Genomic DNA, 22,744 nt, shown 5'->3' on the forward strand with positions numbered 1-22,744 from the left:
ATGATAAACGCCAGCAGAGGATGTGAGAAGGGTCAGCTCAGGGTGTTATTTCTTGCTGTTGAGGAGCATGTAACCTGTTGAGAGAAGCTGAAAGGCTTCCTGGAGGAGATGACCGGGGTTAGTCTGGTGAGGAGTAAGGAGGAGAGTCTTGTAAGAGCAGCAATCAGGAGCAGAGGGGTGAGCTGTCAGGGACTAGCAAGGCGTTCATTACCTCCAAAGCAGAGAGTCAGCCCTGGGGAAGGGTTGAGAGCAGGAGCAAGGTAGTGACACAGGGTCTTGCCAAGGAGTTTACGTGTTGTCACACAGACAAAAAGAAGCCACCCCGGGTTTCCATTAGTTGTGTGACATGATCTGATTTTGATTTTCGAAAGTGTTCCCAGACAGCAGTGGTGAGAATGAGAGGGAAAGGGTCTCCACTTCCACTGCTCCTGTTCTAACATCATGTGGCTGCCGTTGAGCTGTAACCTCCACTATGGCACTGAGCTGTCCGTGTTCGAGTTTATTTTTAGACTCTGTGATGTTCCACTGGCGTGTTTGTCTATTCTTACAGCAGGACTACACTGTGTTAATTGTGATAGCATAATAGTAATTATTAATCAGTTACTGTCTTTGTTCTTTTTCTTCAAGACTGCCCTGTCAATTCTAGTTTCTTTGTACATGCACTAAAATTTGAGAGTTAACTTTTTAATTTCCACAGCCTCCCCCCACCAAAAAAAGAACGCAAAACCAAAATCTTGTAGGGGTTTTGAATGGGATTATACTGAATCCAAAAACCAATTTGGAGAGAATGAAAATCTTAATATTGTGTTTTCTAATTTAGGACCATCAACCAGTCACCTCTTTGGGTCTTCCTTAAATTTCTCTTAGCAGTATCTAGTGGTTTTCAGCGTCAGTGTCTTACACATTTCTTAAAGTGCTGTTGTTAAACTTATTCCTAGATATCTGATGTTTTTAGTGCATGTGTTGTCAGTAGGATTTAAACTTTTTTGTTTTTAATTGTTTGTTGCTGATATAAACTATTTTATTTACTGACTTTGATGCTTGCTTTGGTAACACATATACTAAAATTGTTTACTGATTTTGCAGCAAAGTTGGCAACTTTGCTTATTAATTTGAATATTTTGTAAGTTCTTCTGTATTTTTACATACACAGTGATGTCTTTGCGAATTTATTTCCAAAATCTATGCCTTTTACTTCTTTTTCTGGAATCAGTACTAGGTAAGATCTCTAATGAAACGAGTTAGACAGTTTTGTCTTATTGTTAACCATGGGGGGATATGTTCACTATTTCACCTTCAGTATTTTGTTGACTTTAATTGATTTTAGTTTACAAATACGTACTGCTTTTTAGGTTAAGAAAGGTCTCTCATAATCTTGGTTTTATGTGAATTTTCATCATTAAGAAGTATTTAATTTTACCAGATTGCTTTATACATTTATTGAAATAATGTTTTTTTCTCCTTTCTTTTGTTAATGTGATGAGTTATGTTGATTGACTTTTGAATGTTAATTAACCCTGCATTCCTGGAGTAACACCTAATTGGTCATGATATGTTGTACTCTTTTATATACTTGTATATGATTTTCTAATATTAATATTTAGGCATTTTGCATCTCTGTTCATGAGAGATATCGGCCTTTCATTTTTTTTCCTTGTGATGTCCTTGTTAAGGATACACAGGGAAGTGTACCCTTTGAAACAATTTATGTAACATTGATATTATTTATTCCTTAAATAATTTATCAATAAAGTTGCTTGGCTCTGAAATTTTCTTTGTGGGAAGATTTAAAATTATGATTTCAATTCCTTTAGGAAGTGTAGAACTATACAGATGTTGTTTTTTTCATTTGTGTCGGTTTTACATTGTTGAAGGTTTACCCTTTTCATCTAGTGTGCCAAATTTATTGGCAAGAAGTTACATATAATATACAATTATTATTTTTAAATGTCTGTTAAATCTAAAGTGATTTTCTTCATTTATTCTTTTTTAATTTTGTATTTTAATTTATCTTTTTAATTGAAGGATAATTGCTTAGCAGAATTTTGCTTTCTGTCAAACCTCAACATGAATTATTCTTTTTACTGACGTATAGTTGATTTTAGAGTGCTGCGCCAATTTATGCTGCACAGCTGAGTGACTCAATTATGGACATACAGACATTCTTTTATCTATGTCTCCCATTACGGTTCATCGCAGGATACTGAGCATAGTTGCCGTGCTGTGCAGGAGGACCTTGTTTATCTGCCTTATGTATGGGAATTGACATCTGCTAATCCCACACTCCCAGCCTTTCCCTGCCACTCCCCTCTCCGTCGGCAACCCCAGTCTGTTGTGTGTATGAGCTTGTTTCTGTCTCATAAATAGATTCATTTGTGCCATATCTAGGTTCCACATGTAAGTGACACCATATGGTATTAGTCTTTCTCTTTCTGATTTACTTCATTTAGCATAGTAACCTCTAGTCGCATCCATGTTGCTGCAAATGGCCGAGTGCTATCCCACTCCAGTCCTCTTGCCTGGAAAATCCCATGGACGGAGGAGCCTGGTAGGATGCAGTCCGTGGGGTCGCTAAGTCGGACACAACTGAGCGACTTCCCTTTCCCTTTTCACTTTCCTGCATTGGAGAAGGAAATGGCAACCCACTCCAGTGTTCTTGCCTGGAGAATCCCAGGGACGGGGAGCCTGGTGGGCTGCCGTCTATGGGGTCGCACAGAGTTGGACACAACTGAAGCGACTTAGCAGCAGCAGCAGCAGCAGCCACACCTTATTCATCCGTTGCTCTGTCAGTAGACATTTAGGTTGTTTCCATGTTTTGGCTATTCTGTATGCTGCTGTTGTGAGCATAGGGATGCACGTGTCTTTTTGAATTATATCTGTTTATTCTTCATTGGTCATTTGAATCTTCTCTCTGTTCATTTTGGTCAGTTGTGGTAAGGTTTTGTCAATTTTATTAATCTTTTAAAGGTACCACTTTTGACTTAGCTAATTGTCTGTTTTCTATTTCATTGATTTTTGTTCTTATTTGTATTTTTCTTTCTTGCACTTTAAAAAAACTTAGTCTATTTCCCACCCAGCGTAATGGGATAGAATCTTTGATCATTTGAGCAAAGATTTAATATATGAATTTAAAGCTGTTTTATTCTCTAAAGACTTTTTGAAAACATCCCCCAAATTTTAATGTTAAAATCCTATTATTTCAGTTCGGTATGCTGGGCTTCCATTGTGGCTCAGCTGGTAAAGAATCCGCCTGCAATGCGGGAGACCCCAGTTCAATCCCTGGACTGGGAAGATCCCTTGGAGAAGGGAAAGGCTCCACACTCCAGTATTCTGGACTAGAGAATTCCATGAACTGTATAGTCCATGGGGTTGCAAGGAGTCAGATACGACTGAGTGACTTTCACTTACTTACTAGGGCTTCCCTGATAGCTCAGTTGGTAAAGAATCCGCCTGCAATGCAGGAGACCCTGGTTTGATTCCTGGGTCTGGAAGATCCCCTGGAGAAGGGATGGTCTTCCCACTCCAGTATTCTTGGGCTTCCCTTGTGGCTCAGCTGGTAAAGAATCCTCCTGCAATGTGGGAGACTTGCTTTCGATCCCTGGATTGGGAAGATACCCTGGAGAAGGGAAAGGCTCCCCACTCCAGTATTGTGGCCTGGAGAATTCCATGGACTGTAATACTCCATGAGGTCACAAAGAGTTGGACATGACTGAGTGATTTTCACTTTCTTATACTTCATTTCTATTGTGATTTCTTTTATTTGAAAGTGTTGCCTAATTTCTAAACATTTGATAATTTTCTAATCATTATTGATTTCTAGATTATTTCTTTAGTGGTAAGAAAATATACTATATGATTTTAATTCCTTGAGTTTTATTGAGACTTGCTTTATGACTAAATATCTAGTCTATTTTGGTAAATATTTTATATGAATTTACAAAAAATGTATATTTTGCAGTTAAGTGTTATATTCTCTATATGATAAATAGGTCAAGTAGATTAATAGTTTTAAAAATTGTCTATATTATTATTGAATTTTGTCTGTTTGTTCTATCACATACTGAGTGAGGTTTGTAAAATCTTCAGCTGTGATTGTGGAATTGTTTATTTCACCTGTTCAGTTAATTTTTGCTTTGTGTATTTTTAGAGCTATGTTGTTAGATGAATACACGTGTAGGATTGTTACGTCTTCTTGTGAATGAGTCTTTTTGTTATGAAATATTCCCATTTTACTTAATATTTATTACATTTATGGAAGTACCAGACCACCTTACCTGCCTTCTGTGAAACCTGTATGCAGGTCAAGAACCAACAGTTAGAATTGGACATGGAACAACAGACTGGTTCCAAATTGGGAAAGGACTATGTCAAGGCTGTATATTGTCACCCTGTTCATTTAACTTATATGCAGAGTACATCATGAGAAATGCCAGGCTGGATAAGGCACAAGCTGGAATCAAGATTGCCAGGAGAAATATCAATAACCTCAGATATGCAGATGACACCACCCTTATGGCAGAGAGCAAAGAGGAACTAAAGAGCCTCTTGATGAAAGTGAAAGAGGAGAGTGAAAAAGTTGGCTTAAAACTCAACATTCAGAAAACTGAAATCATGGCATCTGGTCCCATCACTTCATGGCAAATAGATGGGGAAGCAATGGAAACAGTGACAGACTTTAATTTTTGGGCTCCAAAATCACTGCAGATGGTGACTGCAGCCATGAAATTGAAAGACAACTGCTCCTTGGAAGAAAAGTATGACCAACCTAGATAGTGTATTCAAAAGCAGAGACATTACTTTGCCAACAAAGGTCCATCTCGTCAAAGCTATGATTTTTCCAGTAGTCATGTATGGATGTGAGAGTTGGACTATTAAGAAAGCTGAGCACTGAAGAATTGATGCTTTTGATCTGTGGTGTTAGAGAAGACTCTTGAGAATCCCTTGGACAGGAAGGAGATCAAACCAGTCAATCCTAAAAGAAATCAGTTCTGAATATTCATTGGAAGGACTGATGTTGAAGCTAAAACTCCAATCCTTTGGCCACCTGATGCAAATAACTGACTCACTGGAAAAGGAGGAGAAGGGGATGACAGAGGACCGGATGGTTAGATGGCATCACTGACTCAATGGACATGAGTTTGAGCAAGCTCTGGGAGATAGTGATGGACTTCCCTGGTGGCTCAGACGGTAAAGTGTTTGTCTACAATGTAGGAGACCCAGGTTCGATCCCTGGGTTGGGAAGATCCCCTGGAGAAGAAAATGGCAATCCACTCCAGTACTATTGCCTGGAAAATCCCATGGACAGAAGAGCCTGGTAGGCTACAGTCCATGGGGTCGCAAAGAGTCAGACACGACTGAGCAACTTCACTTCACTTCGCTTCTGGGAGATGGTGATGGACAGGGAAGCCTGGAGTGCTGTAGTCTGTGGGGTTGCAAAGAGCCAGACACGACTGAATGACCGAACAACAATTGCATTTATTTTATTTTTTTTAATTTTAACTTGTCTAGTATTCATATAGACATCAGCTTTCTTTTAGATAGTGTTTGTATGACATGGCTTTTTCTATCTCTTTCCTTTAAATTTCTTGTGTCCTTATTTTTAAGGGATATTTTTTGTAACTAAATAGCAAAGAATTGGGTCTTTTTATTTTTTGAAAATCTAGTCCATCAATATTTGCCAGATAATTGGAATATTTAGTCCATTTTAGTCCCATTGTTATCATTGGTTTTATTTTACCATCTTGCTATTTGCTTTCTATTTCTCATATCTGTTTTTAGGTTTCTTTATTCCTCTACTAATATTAATAGCTCTATTAATATTACACAAAAAGAACTTCAAAGGAAAATTATTATAAGACATATAGATTTCATAATTTTAAAATTCAATCACCAGAAATATATAATTTTTTCAAAATTCTAAAACAAAGCTGTTTCTTTGAAAACACTTAGTGATAAAGTTAATAACCCCTGGCAATACTAATTAGGAAGAAAAAGAGAAAGCAAAGAAATGAAAATGAGAGGATATAACCAATATCAGGGATCAAAAATGAAAAGAGACACAACTATAATGTCCTACAAGCATTAAAAGATATGAGGATATTATTTATCAACTGTATGCTAATAACTTTTATAAATTGAAACCTATAGAAAATTTATAATAAATATGGTTTACAAAATTGACTCTAGAAGTCTTCCTAGGTGGCATTAGTGGTAAAGAACCTGCCTGCCAGTGCAGGAGACATAAGAGATATGAGTTTGATCCTTGGGTCAGGAAGATCCCCTGGAGGAGAGCATGGCAATCCATGTGTTCTTGCCTGGAGAATCCCATGGACAGAGGGGCCTGGTGGTTTACAGTCCGTAGGGTCGCACTGAGTTGGGCATGACTGAAGTGACTTAAGACACAATAGAGCTATACTAACTTTTTCAGTTGTTTTTAATATTTACATATTGTATTTTTCCCTTGTTTAATAGAAACCCTGCTATATTTTATTTTTAGACATGTGTCTTCTAAGCAGCTTATTTTTGATACAGTCTGGCACATTTGCCTTTAATTTGAAGTATTTAATTAACGTGATATTTTGGTCTATATATCCTATCTTATTTTGCTCTTTTTTGTCCCATCTGTTCTTTGTTTCTTTCTTTTTTTTTATCTCATTTATTGCCTTCTTTTGGTATTGATAATTTTGTGTTATTCCAGCCCTCTATTAACCTTTTATTTTCTCTTACTATTCTTTTAATGTGTACTCTGGAAAATACAGTATAATTTTTCCACTTATTATAAATTAATGCTTAATGCCTCTTCATAGATGTTGCAAGGATTTTAAAAGACTTTAAATTCTTTTACTATATTTTTCACTTATGAACTGTTATCATCAAGTGTATATAAGTTCTATATGTATTTTCATTGTTTTGACGCCAATATTCATTTGTATCTATATTCTCTTTCATTGTTCCTTATCCCTTCTACCATCTCCTGGTTTACATCTGAAAAGTTTTTCCTTCTAGCCAGAGAATACCCTTTAATATTTAATTTAGTCTGCTGGTGACGAATTCTCCTGAGTTTTGTTTGTCTGAAAATATCTTTATGTTGCTTTAATTCTTGAAAGATGTTTGCATTGGATATTAAATTCAAGGTTGGAAATTACTTCCTTTTGGTTATTTGGATGTACTTTCTTAATCATCTGACTTCTATTATTTTTTGAGAATTCAGCTCTTGGACTAATTTTTGTTTCATTGTAGGAATTCTGTCTTTTTTCATGTGGTTGCTTTTAAGATACTTTCTCTTTTCCTTTTTATTCTTCTCCCACTCCTTCCCCTTTCCTTCTTCCTACCCCCTTCTCCTTCTTCTAGTACTTTTACAATGATATACCTGAGGATGACCAGCATCCTCAGGAATGTTGAGGACCTTGTGGATAAGACATAATTAATGAAGAGATGATTGACAAAGGCATTGGACAATATACTGCGAAACAGTGGGAGATAGTGTAGATTTGGGCCTAGTAATAGAATGAGAATTTGGAAAACTCAGCAGTGGCCACAGTGGCCACAACTGGAAAAGGTCAGTTTTCATTCCAATCACAAAGAAAGGCAATGCCAAAGAATGCTCAAACTACCGAACAATTGCACTCATCTCACACGCTAGTAAAGTAATGCTCAAAATTCTCCAAGCCAGGCTTCAGCAATATGTGAGCCGTGAGCTTCCTGATGTTCAAGCTGGTTTTAGAAAAGGCAGAGGAACCAGAGATCAAATTGCCAACATCCGCTGGATCATCGAAAAAGCAAGAGAGTTCCAGAAAAACATCTATTTCTGCTTTATTGACTATGCCAAAGCCTTTGACTGTGTGGATCACAATAAACTGGAAAATTCTGAGAGAGATGGGAATACCAGACCACCTGACCTGCCTCTTGAGAAATCTGTATGCAGGTCAGAAAGCAACAGTTAGAACTGGACGTGGAACAACAGACTGGTTCCAAATAGGAAAAGGAGGACATCAAGGCTGTATATTGTCACCCTGCTTATTTAACTTCTCTGAGAAGTACATCATGAGAAACGCTGGGCTGGAAGAATCAAGCTGGAATCAAGATTGCCGGGAGAAATATGAATAACCTCAGATATGCAGATGACACCACCCTTATGGCAGAAAGTGAAGAGGAACTAAAGAGTCTCTTGATGAAAGTGAAAGAGGAGAGTGAAAAAGTTGGCTTAAAGCTCAACATTCAGAAAACGAAGATCATGGCATCTGGTCCCATCACTTCATGGCAAATAGATGGGGAAACAGGGGAAACAGTGTCAGACTTTATTTTGGGGGGCTCCAAAATCACTACAGATGGTGACTGCAGCCATGAAATTAAAAGACGCTTACTCCTTGGAAGAAAAGTTATGACCAACCTAGATAGTATATTCAAAAGCAGAGACATTACTTTGCTGACTAAGGTCCGTCTGGTCAAGGCTATGGTTTCTCCTGTGGTCATGTATGGATGTAAGAATTGGACTGTGAAGAAAGCTGAGCGCCGAAGAATTGATGCTTTTGAAGTGTGGTGTTGGAGAAGACTCTTGAGAGTCCCTTGGACTGCAAGGAGATCCAACCAGTCCATTCTGAAGGAGATCAGCCCTGGGATTTCTTTGGAAGGAATGATGCTGAAGCTGAAACTCCAGTACTTTGGCCACCTGATGTGAAGAGTTGACTCATTGGAAAAGACTGTGATGCTGGGAGGGATTGGGAGCAGGAGGAGAAGGGGACAACAGAGGATGAGATGGCTGGATGGCATCACTGACTCGATGGACATGAGTCTGAGTGAACTCCGGGAGTTGGTGATGGACAGGGAGGCCTGGTGTGCTGCAATTCATGGGGTCACAAAGAGTCGGACATGACTGAGCAACTGAACTGAACTGAACTAAATAGAATGAGGCTGGATTAAGATTAGAGTCAGGAGTCTTCCTAGCATGAAGGGGTAAGATGAGCTTTTACTAAAAGCTGGAAGCTGAGAGACAATATGGAGAAAACCACTTTATAGGAATTGTAACTTTTGGCCAAGGGATGCAAACAACCTATGGTGACCTAGGAGTCAGCTGGGGAAATAAATGCCCTCATCTCCCTTTTCCTTTTTTCACCCTCCAATCTCCTTATGACAACCTGGGCTACTAAGCATGAGAATAGATTTGTATGTGCATTTGGGGCTTCCCTCCTAGCTCAGTCAGTAAAAAAAAAATCTGCCTGCAATGCAGGAGACCCAGGTTCGGTTCCTGGGTCGGGAAGATCCCCTGGAGAAGGAAATGGCAACCCACCCAGTATTCTTGCCTGGAGAATCCCATGGACAGGGGAGCCTGGCGGGCTACAGTCCATGGGGTCGCAAGAGTTGGACACGGCTTAGCGACTAGATGACGACAACGATGGAGTTCATAGGGATTCTTGAATCTGTGGCCCAGATGTCACATTTTATGTAGAGGAGCAAAAACAAATTTTAGGCTGTGTGGGCCACATACGGTCTCTGCTCTCCCTCTCCTTCTCTCATGACTCTTTAAAAATATAAAAACTATTCTGAAGTCATAGGCCATATAGAAATAGGTGACTCATCAAATCTGGCTGACCCCTGTTATGGGTTGAGAGGGTTGTGGTTTTTTTTTTGGAGGGGATGTCAATATTAAGGAATTCTCAGCTGTTACCTCTTTCTAACATTATTTTTTAAGTTGATTTTTATTGGAGCATAGTTGCTTTACAATGTTGTGTTAGTTTCCACTGTACAGCAAAGTGAATCAGCCATATATGTACATATGCGTGCTGGGTCATGTCTGACTCTTTGCAACCCCATGGACTGGCTGTATATCCCCTCTCTTTTGGACTTCCTTTGCATTCAGTTCACCACAGTGCATGAAGTAGAGCTCCCTGCTATACATAGGTTCTCATTAATTGTCTATTTTATATGTAGTATCAGTAGTGTCTATATGAAAATCCCAATCTCCCAATTCCTCCAACACACCCTTCTTTACCCCTTGGTATCCATATATTTGGTCTCTACGTCTGTGTCTATTTCTGCTTCACACATAAGAACATCTGTACCATTTTTCTAGATTCCGCATATAGGCGTCAACATACAGCATTGGTTTTTCTCTTTCTGACTGCCTTCACTCTGGGTGCCAGTCTCTAGGTGCATCCACGTCTCTCAAGTGGCTCAGTTGCCTTTTTACGCCGAGTCGTATTCCGTCATGCGTACGCGCCGCATCTTCTTTTTCCATTCCTCTGTCGATGGACATTTAGGTTGTCTCCACGTCCTGGCTATTGTAAATAGTGCTCTATAACTTCATTTCTATTTTCTCTTTCCTCTCTTCTGGAATTCCCAGGGCACATGTCAACTTTTCTCACTGAATCTCCATGTTTCCTGTTTGGTTCTTGTATTTTTTTGACCTTTGGTCTTTCTATGTTGTATTGGCATATTTTTTCTGATTACTCTCCCATTACTCTCCCATTTCCCAATTCACTCTCTAGTTTTGCCTAATTACTTTTAAAACATTTTATTGCATTCATTATTTTGGTTAATTTTTGTTTAGCGTATTTGTATTTTTTAGTGTTAGAGTTGTCAGTACCTTATTTTATACTTTCGGATTCTCTGCTGAAATTCTTGATATCCTGCCTTTTATTCTGTCAAATAATTATTTTAATGTCTGTATTCAGTGGCTATATAATCTGGAGTCTCTGTAGGTCCTGTCCTGTTGTATTCTATTGTTTCTCTTAATTTGTTTAGATACTGTTCCAGCTCTTCACACGCCTGGTTATTTTTGATTGTGTAGTGGACATTATATGTCAAAAACTATAAAATAGTGTGGGCCTCAAGATGGCATTCTTTTCCTCTAGAGGACATTAACATTGCTTCTTTGTTGTTGTTGTTGAGTCACCCGGTCATGCTTCTTACCGGTGACTTATCAGAGCACCAGCAGCCAGACTTCCCTGAGTACAAATTTAAGGATTGAAGTGATTTGAGGCTGTTCTTCAATACATTTCCTAGTTTACTTTACTCGGAAGAATTGCCAGTGTGACTTCAGCCAAAAGCAGGATTACCAGGACCCTTTTCTTTGGAAGACTCCAGATTTTATTTTTGTTCTCTTAAATCCGAGAGGCTGTCAAAATCAATGCTCAGATATTTAGCCTTTTGGGGCTTCCCCAGTGGCCCAGATGGGAAAGAATCAGCCTGCAATGCAGGAGCCCCAGGTTCGGTCCCAGAGTCAGGAAGATCCCCTGGAGAAGAGAATGGCAACCTGCTCCAGTATTCTTGGCTCGAGAATTCCATGGACAGAGGAGCTGGCAAAGACTGTGACACAGCTGAGTGACTAGCACTTTCACTGTTTCACTTTCACCTCTTAGCTGCCTCTATAGAATTGGCAGATACTCTGTGGCAGGAATCCCCAGCCTCCCGTGTCTAGTGCCTGATGATCTGAGGTGGAGACGATGTAACAGTAGTAGAAATAAAGTGCATAGTAAAAGTAATGTGCTTGATTCATCCCGAAACACCCCCCCGACTTCAGTCCATGCAAAAATTGTTCTCCATGAAACTGGTCTCTGATACGAAAAAGATTGGGGATCGCTGCTCTAGAAGAAAGTCATTTCAAATACTGGACTCGTTGTTTGGGTTTCTATCGCTTTCTAAATTTGTGTCCTTAATTCTTTACTGCCTTGCTAGCTTACTGATGTATACAAGCTGATTTTTTAAAAAGAGTTTGTCTAGGATTTATAGTTGTTTTCAATGGAAGAATTTGTCTGAATTTCTTATTCCACTGTTACCAGAGGCTCAGATTATTTCTTTGGGAAAATTATTAAAAATAGAATTATTTGGATAGTGGGAATGCACATTTTAAAAGTTGTTGATAAATACCACCAGCTTGTCAACCAATAAGATTGTACAAAAATTTGGGCTAGTTTTCTCATATCTCACCAACATCAGGTATTATTTAAAATTAGATAGGTCTAAATTAGAATTCCATTGAGATTTTATTAGAACTGTCATTTATGCTGTCTAGGTTTGAATCCAGCTTTTGCCTTTTAGTAGCCACATGACCTGTAGCTGTTATATTTAGCTTCTCTGTGCTCAGTTTCTCATCTGGAATATTGGAATAAAGATTATACTCCCCTCATGGGGTAGAAGTGAGGTTTGAATGTGTCAATCTAGATAAAGGGAGTAGAGTAGTGCTTGGGATAGCAAAATATCTAAGTGAATGTTACTTTTATAATTCTTTTAGTTATACTTTCCTGGTGGTTCAGATGGTAAAGAATCTGCCTGCAATGCAGGAGACCTGAGTTTGATCCCTGGATCAGGAAGATCCCCTGCAAAAGGAAATGGCAACCCTCTCCAGTCTTGCCTGAGACATCCCATGGACAGAGGAGCCTGGTGGGCCACAGGACACCAGTTGTGTCCCACTCTTTGCAACCCCATGGACTATAGCCCACCAGGCTCCTCTGTCTATGGAATTCTCCAACCAAGAGAATTTCCTTCTTTTATATGACGAAAGCGAGGAGAGGTTGGCCATTTGCCCAAAGCAGAACCCTTATAAGAAGAGGCGCCAGAGACCTAGGTAGTTCTCTCTATGCCATGCAAAGATTCAAATGAGAAGTCAGTACCAGAAGTCCACCATGCTGGCAACTTGAACTTGTACTTCTAGCCTCTAGAACTATGAGAAATAAATTTCTGTTGTTGATAAGCCACCCAGTCAGCCCAAACTGACACTATGCAACCCTCATAGAATATTATTCAGACTTAGATCATAGCTAAATTCTGCCTTGTACTGCAGATCCATTGTGCATTATCCACAATTCCAAAATCTATAAAGCTGTGAAAATTGAAACCCGTTTCATTGCAAAACCTCCACTGACCTGAATGTACTTAGATAAACCTGACCTGAACTGATGTGGACTATATACTTCTAGTTTTCATGTATCTTACTTAGTATAAATGCTCACATGTCTTTCTGCAAAAATATTTATGTGCATGAAAATATGGTGCTGCCCAACTCTGCTCAGGGGTATTTTGTCATATATAGTATATGGACTCTATTACCTATCTGAATTCTGAAACCGATCTGAGTGTTTGGGTAAGTCATTTTGGACCTCTATGTATTAGGTTGCTGCTAAGTTGCTTCAGTGGTGTCCAACTGTGTGTGACCCCACAGACGGCAGCCCACCAGGCTCCCTTGTCCGTGGGATTCTCCAGGCAAGAACACTGGAGTGGGTTGCCATTTCCTTCTCCAATGCATGAAAGTGAAAAGTGAAAGTGAAGTCGCTCAGTCGTGTCCAACTCTTAGCGACCCCATGGACTGCAAGCCCACCAGGCTCCTCCGTCCATGGGATTTTCCAGGCAAGAGTACTGGAGTGGATTGCTATTGCCTTCTCCGATGTATTAGGTAGTTGTATGTATTTTAAGTGCAGGAAGCATGTCTATAGTACTAAGTTCAGTTTCTTTTTCTTAGAACGTGTTTTAAATTAATATATACATACGCATATATTTAATTTGGCTAACAGTGATAGAAAACTCAAACAACAGGCCTGGAAATAGGGCTTTATTTTTTTCTCTCACCATTACAAATATATTGGTGGACAATTGCTAATATTGATTTAGTGACGTAACTTTGTCTGGGCTGGTATTTCTATGATTCTCTTGCTCTTTCCTCATGACCACAAGATGGCTGCTATAGCTCTAGCCATCATGGACGGTCATGTAACAAGCAGGAAAAAGGAACCTGTTCCCCTTTAGGAAGATTTTTGGAAGTCTATTCAATGACTTCTGCTTATATCTCATTGGTCAGAATTGTGTTATATTTTTACCCCTCTCTATAAAGGAATGAAAGAAGTGTAGTTTTTAGCTTGGTACATTGTGCCTCAATAAAATAGAGTCCCAAGTGATAGAAAGGGGAAATACGTACTGAGTAGACAGTTAGCAGTCCTGACTATAGTAAGAAATACCTTTTGAGAATTTAATAAGTGTTTAGTAAGTGAGACACCTTATCATAAGAGTCATATGAACTTGGCACATCAGCACCCCATCTTATATATGAGGAAAGTGAGCCCTGGGGAGTTTGGTCATCTGTCCAAAGCAGTACTGAAACTCAGAGTGGAATTGGAATACTGGCTTGTATGAGTCTAGAATACACGTTCAACCAGTCTGCTATGCATCTGCTAGGGTATAACATTGAAATGTTAGACAGACGCCAGATTGCGAACCAATTTGATTCTTAAAAAAAAAAAAAAAGAATTTAGACTTCCCTGGGCCTGCCACATTATTTCTAAGTGGTTTAGTTTATGTGTCTGGCTAGACAGATCCACTGACTTCATGCTATGGGTTTCTTCTCCCTTTGTTGATCCTTGGGTTTTCCTTAGCAAGACCTTGGAAAGGAGCCCATCCCTTTTGTAAAATTTATTTTAATCGGAGGATAATTATTTTACAGTATTGTGTTGGTTTCTGCTGTACAACAACGTGAATCAGCTGTTCAGTTCAGTTCAGTTGCTCAGTCATGTCCGGCTCTTTGCGACCCCATGGACTGCAGCACACCAGGCCTCCCTGTCTGCCACCAACTCCCGGAGTTTACTCAAACTCATGTTCATTGAGTCGGTGATGCCATCCAACCATCTCATCCTCTGTCGTCCCCTTCTCTTCCCACCTTCAATCTTTTCCAGCATCAGGGTCTTTTCCAGTGAGTCAGTTCTCACATCAGATGGCCAAAATATTGGAATTTCAGCCTCAACATCAGTCCTTCCAATGAATATTCAGGACTGATTTCCTTTAGGATGGACTGGTTGGGTCTCCTTGCAGTCTAAGAGTCTCCTCCAACACCACAGTTTAAAAGCATCAATTCTTTGGTGCTCAGCTTTCTTTATAGTTCAACTCTCATATCCATACATGACTACTAGAAAAACCATAGCCTTGACTAGACGGACCTTTGTTGGCAAAATAATGTCTCTGCTTTTGAATATGCTGTCTAGGTTGGTCATAACTTTTCTTCCAAGGAGCAAGCATCTTTTAATTTCATGGCTGCAATCACCATCTGCAGTGATTTTGGAGCCCAAAAAGGTAAAGTCTCTCACTGTTTCCACTGTTTCCCCATCTATTTCCCATGAAATGATGGGATCAGATGCTATGATCTTAGTTTTCTGAGATCTTAGAGATCTTAGTTGAGTTGATCTTACTTGAATTTTAAGCCAGTTTTCTCACTCTCCTCTTTCACTTTTGTCAAAAGGCTCTTTAGTTCCTCTTTGCTCTCTGCCATAAGGGTGGTGTCATCTGCATATCTGAGGTTATTGATATTTCTCCCAGCAATCCTGATTCCAGCTTGTGTTTCATCCAGCCCAGCATTTCTCCTGATGTACTCTGTATATAAATTAAATAAGCAGGGTGACAATATACAGCCTCGATGTACTCCTTTTCCTATTTGGAACCAGTCTTTTGTTCCATGTCCAGTTCTAACTGTTGAATCGGGTGTAAGTATACACATTCCCCCTTCAGCTGGGGCCTCCCCCTACCCAGTTCGACCCATCTAGGTCACCACAGAGCACTGAGCTGAGCTCCGTGTGTTTTATAGCTCACTAGATACCTATTTTACACACGAGGCCCATTCTTTAAGACCCTGCAGAGATATCACCTTCTCCACGGAGATCCTTCCTGTGCTGATATATTCCTTGTTTATATTTCTACACTATTCTACACCCATACAAAAGATACAAAATATCTATGCCCATACAAAAGATATGAAGTATCTTTATGATATAGTCATATCATTTTCTTACATGATTAATTATGGTCAAACCCAGTTACCTTAAAATGTTGCATGAATTTGCAGTCATTATAATTGCGAGGGGAGTGGTGGGGGCCTGGCCTCTCACAAACTTCAGGGAGCAGGGAAGAAGCATGTGTGCTCCGTGGTCAGACCCGAGCCACGAGGGGCGGGGGCCCGGCCTGGAGCTTTTGAAAGTATGACCTACCTCAGAGACATGGATGGTTCCAGTGGTCCAAAGCTGGCCCCGTGAAAGCAGTGCAAATAGTCAGTGTAAGTCTGAGTGTGTTGTAAACAGATTGACAGGTCACTTGGGCTGTTTAGGAAAGAGGGCTGAAACTACATTAGAGGGAAGCATAATGAAAAAATAGAAGATAACAAATGCTAAACAATAGAGGAGAATTCCTTTTTTTAGTTACATTTTTATATAACCAGACTTCTTTGAAATGGATTTGTAAAAATGAAAAGATTCTATTTGAATAGAGAAAGCAACAAACAGTATGGTAACACTTCGAGGAAAGAATGGGACCTTGTAAAAGATGTCATTTTAAATGTTTTACAGAACCCTTTATTTATGTCTCAATCCAATAAAAGTGTTTTTTTTTTTTTTAAAGCAACTACTAGAACAGATGAGATAGTAAATATAAATGTGTTTTGTGCTCTTTGGGAAAAGGTATGACAGAAATGTATTACCTCACTTCTATTTATTCACTGGTTATCGATTGAATAGCACCAGAAATAGAGCTCTGTGTTTAGTGCTTTGGGAATTTTAGAAAAAATATAATTTCTTCAGGTGGACAGTTTTGAGCCAGGTCTGCAAAAAAGGGATAGCCTGAGATTGGCAGGGATCCCAGGTGGCGCAGTGGTAAAGAATCCACCTGCCAAGGCCGAAGGTGTGGGAGATGTGAATTCAGTTCCTGGGTGGGAAAGATCTCCTGGAATAGGAAACGGCAACCTACACCAGTATTGTTGCTTGGAGAATGCCAGGGACAAAGGAGCCTGGCAACCTCCAGTCCATGGGTTACAGAGAGTTAGACAGGACTGACTGAGCATGCATACGTGAGATGTCAGAGAGAATTGTTGTTCAGTCAAACAGCAGCACCTTTCATCACAGACTAACCAACTGCCTGCTTGATTCTGTTTTTTACTCTCTGTTTGATGTTGGGCACATTAAGTATCCTCTCTGAACCTTGACTTCTTACATTTAATGAGGGCAGTGTGTATCTTGCCGGATGTGGGGGAGATTAAATTAGATAACCTGTAGACTAGTGCGCTGCCTGGCACATTGTTGGCACCTGGTCACTAGTATCACTATTATCATTTCTATTGTTGTTGTTAGCCTCGGAAATGATCTAAAACAGCGTTCTCAGCCTTTTTGGCACCAGTTTCATGGAAGACAATTTTTTCCAATTTTTCTACAGAGTGAGTTAGGAGAATGGTTTCAGGGCGATTCAAGCACATTACATTTATTGTGCACTTTATTTCTGTTATTATTACATTAGCTCCACCTTCAGATCATCAGGCATTAGATCCCGGGGGTTGCGGACCCTTGATCTAAAACCAGATCTAACCCCACAAAGATGCTTAGCTTTTGGAAATATTGCTGTTGGGAAGCTCATCTTTATTCTTGTGGTTACCAACGTGAACCACCTGATGCTCATTCACACTCAGTCCCTTATGGAGCCTTGGCTGAAGTGAGAGGCCCCAGCTGCAGAAGAGATCCTACCCAGAGCCAGTTCTAAAGACCAGAATGGCCGTGCTGAGGGCTCATTCTGCTTCTCGATTCAGGGTATCACCTGACTGCACATGAAAATCACCTAGGCTGCTTGTTCTAAATGTCATTGCCAGATGAATGGAAAGGAAGATGTGGTCTATATATACAATGGGATATTGTGTTGTTGTTGTTTAATTGCTAAATTGCATCAGACTCTCTGGGACTCTGTGGACTGTAGCCAACCAGGCTCCTCTGTCCAGGGAACTTCCCAGGCAAGAACCCAGTATTCTTGGGTTGCTATTTCCTTCTCCAGGGGATCTTCCTGACCCAGGGATTGAACCCCCATCTCCTGCAGAACCCTCATCCTCAGGCGGATTCTTTCCCACTGAGCCACCAGGGAACTCCACAACAGAATGTTACTCAGACATAAAAAAGAATGAAATAATGAAACATTGCCATTTGTAGCAATGTGGATGGGCCTAGAGATTATCATAGCAAGTGAAGAAAGCCAGAAAGAGAAAGACAAATATCACAGGATATTGCTAATGTGGAATCTGAAAAAAATGATACAAGTGAACTTATTTCCAAAACAGAAGGTGACTCACAGACATAGAAAACAAATTTATGGTTATCAAAGGGGAAAGGCGGGGGGGGGGGGGGGAGGAATAAATTAGGAGTTTGGGATTAATATATACACATCCCTAAATATAAAATAGATAACCCGCAGGACCTACTGTATAGCACAGGGAACTATATACTCAATATCTTGTAATGACCTCTAATGGAAAAGAATCTGAAAGAGAATAGTCATATATAGCTGAATCACTTTGTTGTATACTTGAAATTAACACAACACAACATTGTAAATCAACTATAATAAAATTTTTTAAAAAATCACCTAGGTCGCTTGTTGAAAATACATATTCTCAGGTTTTATCCCAGTCTATCTGAATCTGAGTTTTGAAAATCAGTTTTAAAACTCTCCTCAGTTTGTCTGTAGCCACCCTGGCTTCTGACTAGCATTTGGAGTCACCTCAGACCATTTGGAAATTTTCCTGTCAGGCGGGAAAGTTTCCTCCCTTACCTTCCAGGCTTTACCTGCTTCTCCCCTGTTTTCCTCAATCTTGGAATCTCTTTGAACATTGATCCTCTGGCTACTTTGGCTCCCCTTCTGTCTCACAGCCTTGCCTTCTCTGAGTCCTTTACCACCCCTCCGGACTTGAATCAACACTTGCTGAACTTTAGAGAGGCAAGGTGAGCAAACAAAAGGAAAATGAGTTCTTGCTGCCTTTGCTCTGTTGCAGACACCTCTTTGTCTTGTGGTGATGATAATAAAAACTGTAAAATAGCTGCTATTTCTTGGGCACTTACCAGAGCCAAGTGTGGACTGATCTAACTGATTTATGCTCATCATCTAGTTTTATTTTACCCTCACAAGTCAATGAAGGAGTCTTCAGTTCAGTTCAGTCACTCAGTCGTGTCCGACTCTTTGTGACCCCATGGACTGCCGCACTCCAGGCTTCCCTGTGCCTCACCAATTCCTGGAGTTCACTCAAACTCATGTCCATCGAGTGGGTGATGCCATCCAACTATCTTATCCTCTGTTGTCCCCTTCTCCTCTTGCCTTCAGTCTTTCCCAGCATCAGGGTCTTTTCCAACAAGTCAGTTCTTCGCATCAGTATTGGACTTTCAGCTTCAACATCAGTCCTTCCAATGAATATTCAGGACTAATTTCCCTTAGGATGGACTGGTTGGATCTCCTTGCAGTCCAAGGGACTCTCAAGAGGCTTCTCCAACACCACAGTTCAAAAGCATCAATTCTTTGGTGCTCAGCCTTTGTTATAGTCCAGCTCTCACATCCATACATGACCACTGGAAAAACCATAGCCTTGATGAGATGGGCCTTTGTTGGCAAAGTAATGTCTCTGCTTTTGAATATACTATCTAGGTTGGTCATAACTTTTCTTCCAAGGAGTAAGCATCTTTTAATTTCATGGCTGCAATCACCATCTGCAGTGATTTTGGAGCCAAAAAAAACAAAGTCTCTCACTGTTTCCACTGTTTCCCCATCTATTTCCCATGAAGTGATGGGACCGGATGCCATGATCTTCGTTTTCTGAATGTTGAGCTTTAAGCCAACTTTTTCACTCTCCACTTTCACTTTCATCAAGAGGCTTTTTAGTTCCTCTTCGTCTTAGTCTTATTTAATTTATTTAGGGCATTCCATATAACATACGGGATCCTAGTTCCCTGACCAGGAATCAAACCCAGGACCCGCACCGTGGAAGCACAGAGTCCCAACCACTGGACCACTGGTGAAGTCCTCTTACTTCCATTTTAGAGGAGAGGAGATGGAGGCTTAGAGTGACAGTTGGCCAAGGAGTGAAGCTGACATTCTCACTGTTGGACTTCAATTTCCTGCTCTTCACCAGTTTGTTGATCCAGTGGTTGATATTTGTATCAATCTCTGCTGATAGATCAGGGGGACTTGAACATATAGTTGCCCTAGAACCCCTTGCCTGAGCTAAATGCACCCTTCAGTGTAGGGAAAGTGAACAAACGGATGTTGAGGTTGTTACAAAGTGCTCTGAGAGTGCAGAGGAAGGCTTCCTTAGATGGACACTCTGGGGATTTCGTAGTGGAGGTGATAAATGGTCAATGCCTTGAGGGAGAAGTCTTGTTTTGACTGATGATGCTGTAACCAGGCAGATTTTCTCTCCTCCCCTGCTGCAATGAGGATGGTTGTGAATTATGATGCCAACAATCCACTAAGGACTTTTAATGTCGTAACATATCAGGGTGAGGCTTAGCTTACCTTTGGTATCTATTGATATGATTTAGCTAATATTGATGGAAGACTTCCTTGAGCCATGGTTTATTAAATGGAGCTTCAAATGTGGAAATCATATAGAAATATTTAGATTTTAAAACCTTTCAGAGGAAATGGAGGTGTCCCAGTGTAAAAGACAGCCTGTGTTTGTTAAGGACCATCTGGGGAAGTGTGTCTTGAGGCTGGTCTCCCTCAGAAAGGGGTCAGGAATGCTGAACATGAAGTTTAACCAGGGGCAAAGTAGTAGCAGGAGGCAGGCGTGAAGGGGGACCTTCTAGGCTGAGCAAAGAGTTCAGCCACAGCCTGGAGCATAAACGGCATGGTGTGTCCAGCGCACAGCGAGCTGCCTTGTTGAGGACGAGAGCATAGTGTGTGAGGAAGAAAGTGGGAGACGAGGCTTCAGTGGTGGGGTGGTACTGGATCAAAGAGGGCTCTGAATTCAGGGTACCGCTTTGACAGTGGTACACAGAGTGTTTCTCCTAGACTTTAACTCCAGCGACAGATATTGTGTTTTTTTTTTTTTAATTTATTTTTTATTTTACTTTACTGTATTGGTTTTGCCATACATTGACATGAATCCGCCACAGGTGTACATGAGTTCGTAATCCTGAACCCCCCTCCCACCTCTCTCCCCATATCACATCTCTGGGTCATCCCAGTGCACCAGCCCCAAGCATCCTGTATCCTGTATCGAACCTAGACTGGCGATTTGTTTCTTACAGATATTGGTTTTATATCATCTTGTCCAGTAGTGTTACAGAATCAGATCTGGCTGCTCGCCACTCAGGAATCAATACTCAAGAGAGGCAAATGTTAGTAGAAAGCAAAGCTGGTTTTAATCAGAATGCCGGTAGTCTTGGGGAGATGGTGAACTCAGTGTCCTGCACAACCACCTCCCAAAATTCTGCTTGGCCATGAAAGGTTTTGAGGAGAAAAGGGGATGGAATCTCAGTTCATCATTGAGATGGGGGTCAGAGTTGTTGCTCTCCCCCCGTGTGTGGGCTTGTCCTGCAGCCTTGCAGCTGCTGTCTTGTTCCCACAGCTTGTTCACACAGTTTATTTGGGAGATTACTGGAAGGGAAGCTGGGGAAGAGATCTGGTCATCTGTTACTTATTCTTCACTTTTACTTCTTTGATCTATGGAAAGAACCAACAGGTTAAGCAACGTATTGCGTGATCAAAGGATCTGAAAGGTGTGCTAAGGCTGGAGATGCGTAGAACATGGGGGTGCCTGATTTAGGGTTAGTTACAAGACAGAAGTGTGTCTCGTGCAGAGAGCTCTCTCCTGCCCCAATAATAGGGACCAGAAAGAAGTGAAAGAGAAGTCACTCGGTTGTGTCTGACTCTTTGCGAACCTGTGGACTGTAGCCTACCATGCTCATCCGTCCATGGGATTTTCCAGGCAAGAATACTGGAGTGGGTTGCCATTTCCTTCTCCAGAGGATCTTCCCAACCCAGGGATCGAACCAGGGTCTCCCGCACTGAAGGCAGATGCTTTACTGTCTGAGCCACCAGGGAAGTCCTAGTAGGGGCCCGGGTAGTTGCTTATAGAAGGGGCCAGAGTAAAGGCCTTTGGGGGGCATCTCACATAGTTATCTTGCTGTTTTCCCATAATCCATGTTGGTAGAACAAAATATAGGTTGTCCAGGTTACTGTGGAGTTCTAACTGCTTTAGGACTTAAAGTTTTTTTTGCCATACCATAATGTAGCTTTTTTCCAAATGAAATCTCAGTTTTGATTCTTTTTATTGAAAACTGGTCAACCACTTGTAAAAGAATGAAACTAGAACACTTTCTAACACCATACACAAAAATAAACTCAAAATGGATTAAAGATCTAAATGTAAGACCAGAAACTATAAAACTCCTAGAGGAGAACATAGGCAAAACACTGTCCGACATAAATCACAGCAGGATCCTCTATGACCCACCTCCCAGAATATTGGAAATGAAAGTAAAAATAAACAAATGGGACCTAATTAAAATTAAAAGCTCCTGCACAACAAAGGAAGCTATAAGCAAGGTGAAAAGATAGCCTTCAGAATGGGAGAAAATAATAGCAAATGAAGCAACTGACAACTAATCTCAAAAATATACAAGCAACTCCTGCAGCTCAATTCCAGAAAAATAAATGACCCAGTCAAAAAATGAGCCAAAGAACTAAATAGACATTTCTCCAAAGAAGACATACAGATGGCTAACAAACACATGAAAAGATGCTCAACATCATTCATTATCAGAGAAATGCAAATCAAAACCACAATGAGGTACCATTTCACGCCAGTCAGAATGTCTGCGATCCAAAAGTCTACAAGCAATAAATGCTGGAGAGGGTGTGGAGAAAAGGGAACCCTCTTACACCGTTGGTGGGAATGCAAACTAGTACAGCTACTATGGAGAACAGTGTGGAGATTCCTTAAAAAATTGGAAATAGAACTACCTTGTGACCC

The 22,744-nt window shown here is 40.5% G+C and overlaps 1 protein-coding gene across 2 annotated transcripts in view; it reads left to right on the plus strand.

The window, feature by feature from the left end:
• Positions 1–22,744, plus strand: part of KCNH1 (potassium voltage-gated channel subfamily H member 1) — a 418,239-nt gene that overhangs the window by 109,541 nt on the left and 285,954 nt on the right. The window lies entirely within an intron of this gene.

Source organism: Ovis canadensis, chromosome 12, assembly GCF_042477335.2.
Source record: "Ovis canadensis isolate MfBH-ARS-UI-01 breed Bighorn chromosome 12, ARS-UI_OviCan_v2, whole genome shotgun sequence".
In the NCBI taxonomy this organism is placed as follows: domain Eukaryota; kingdom Metazoa; phylum Chordata; class Mammalia; order Artiodactyla; family Bovidae; genus Ovis; species Ovis canadensis.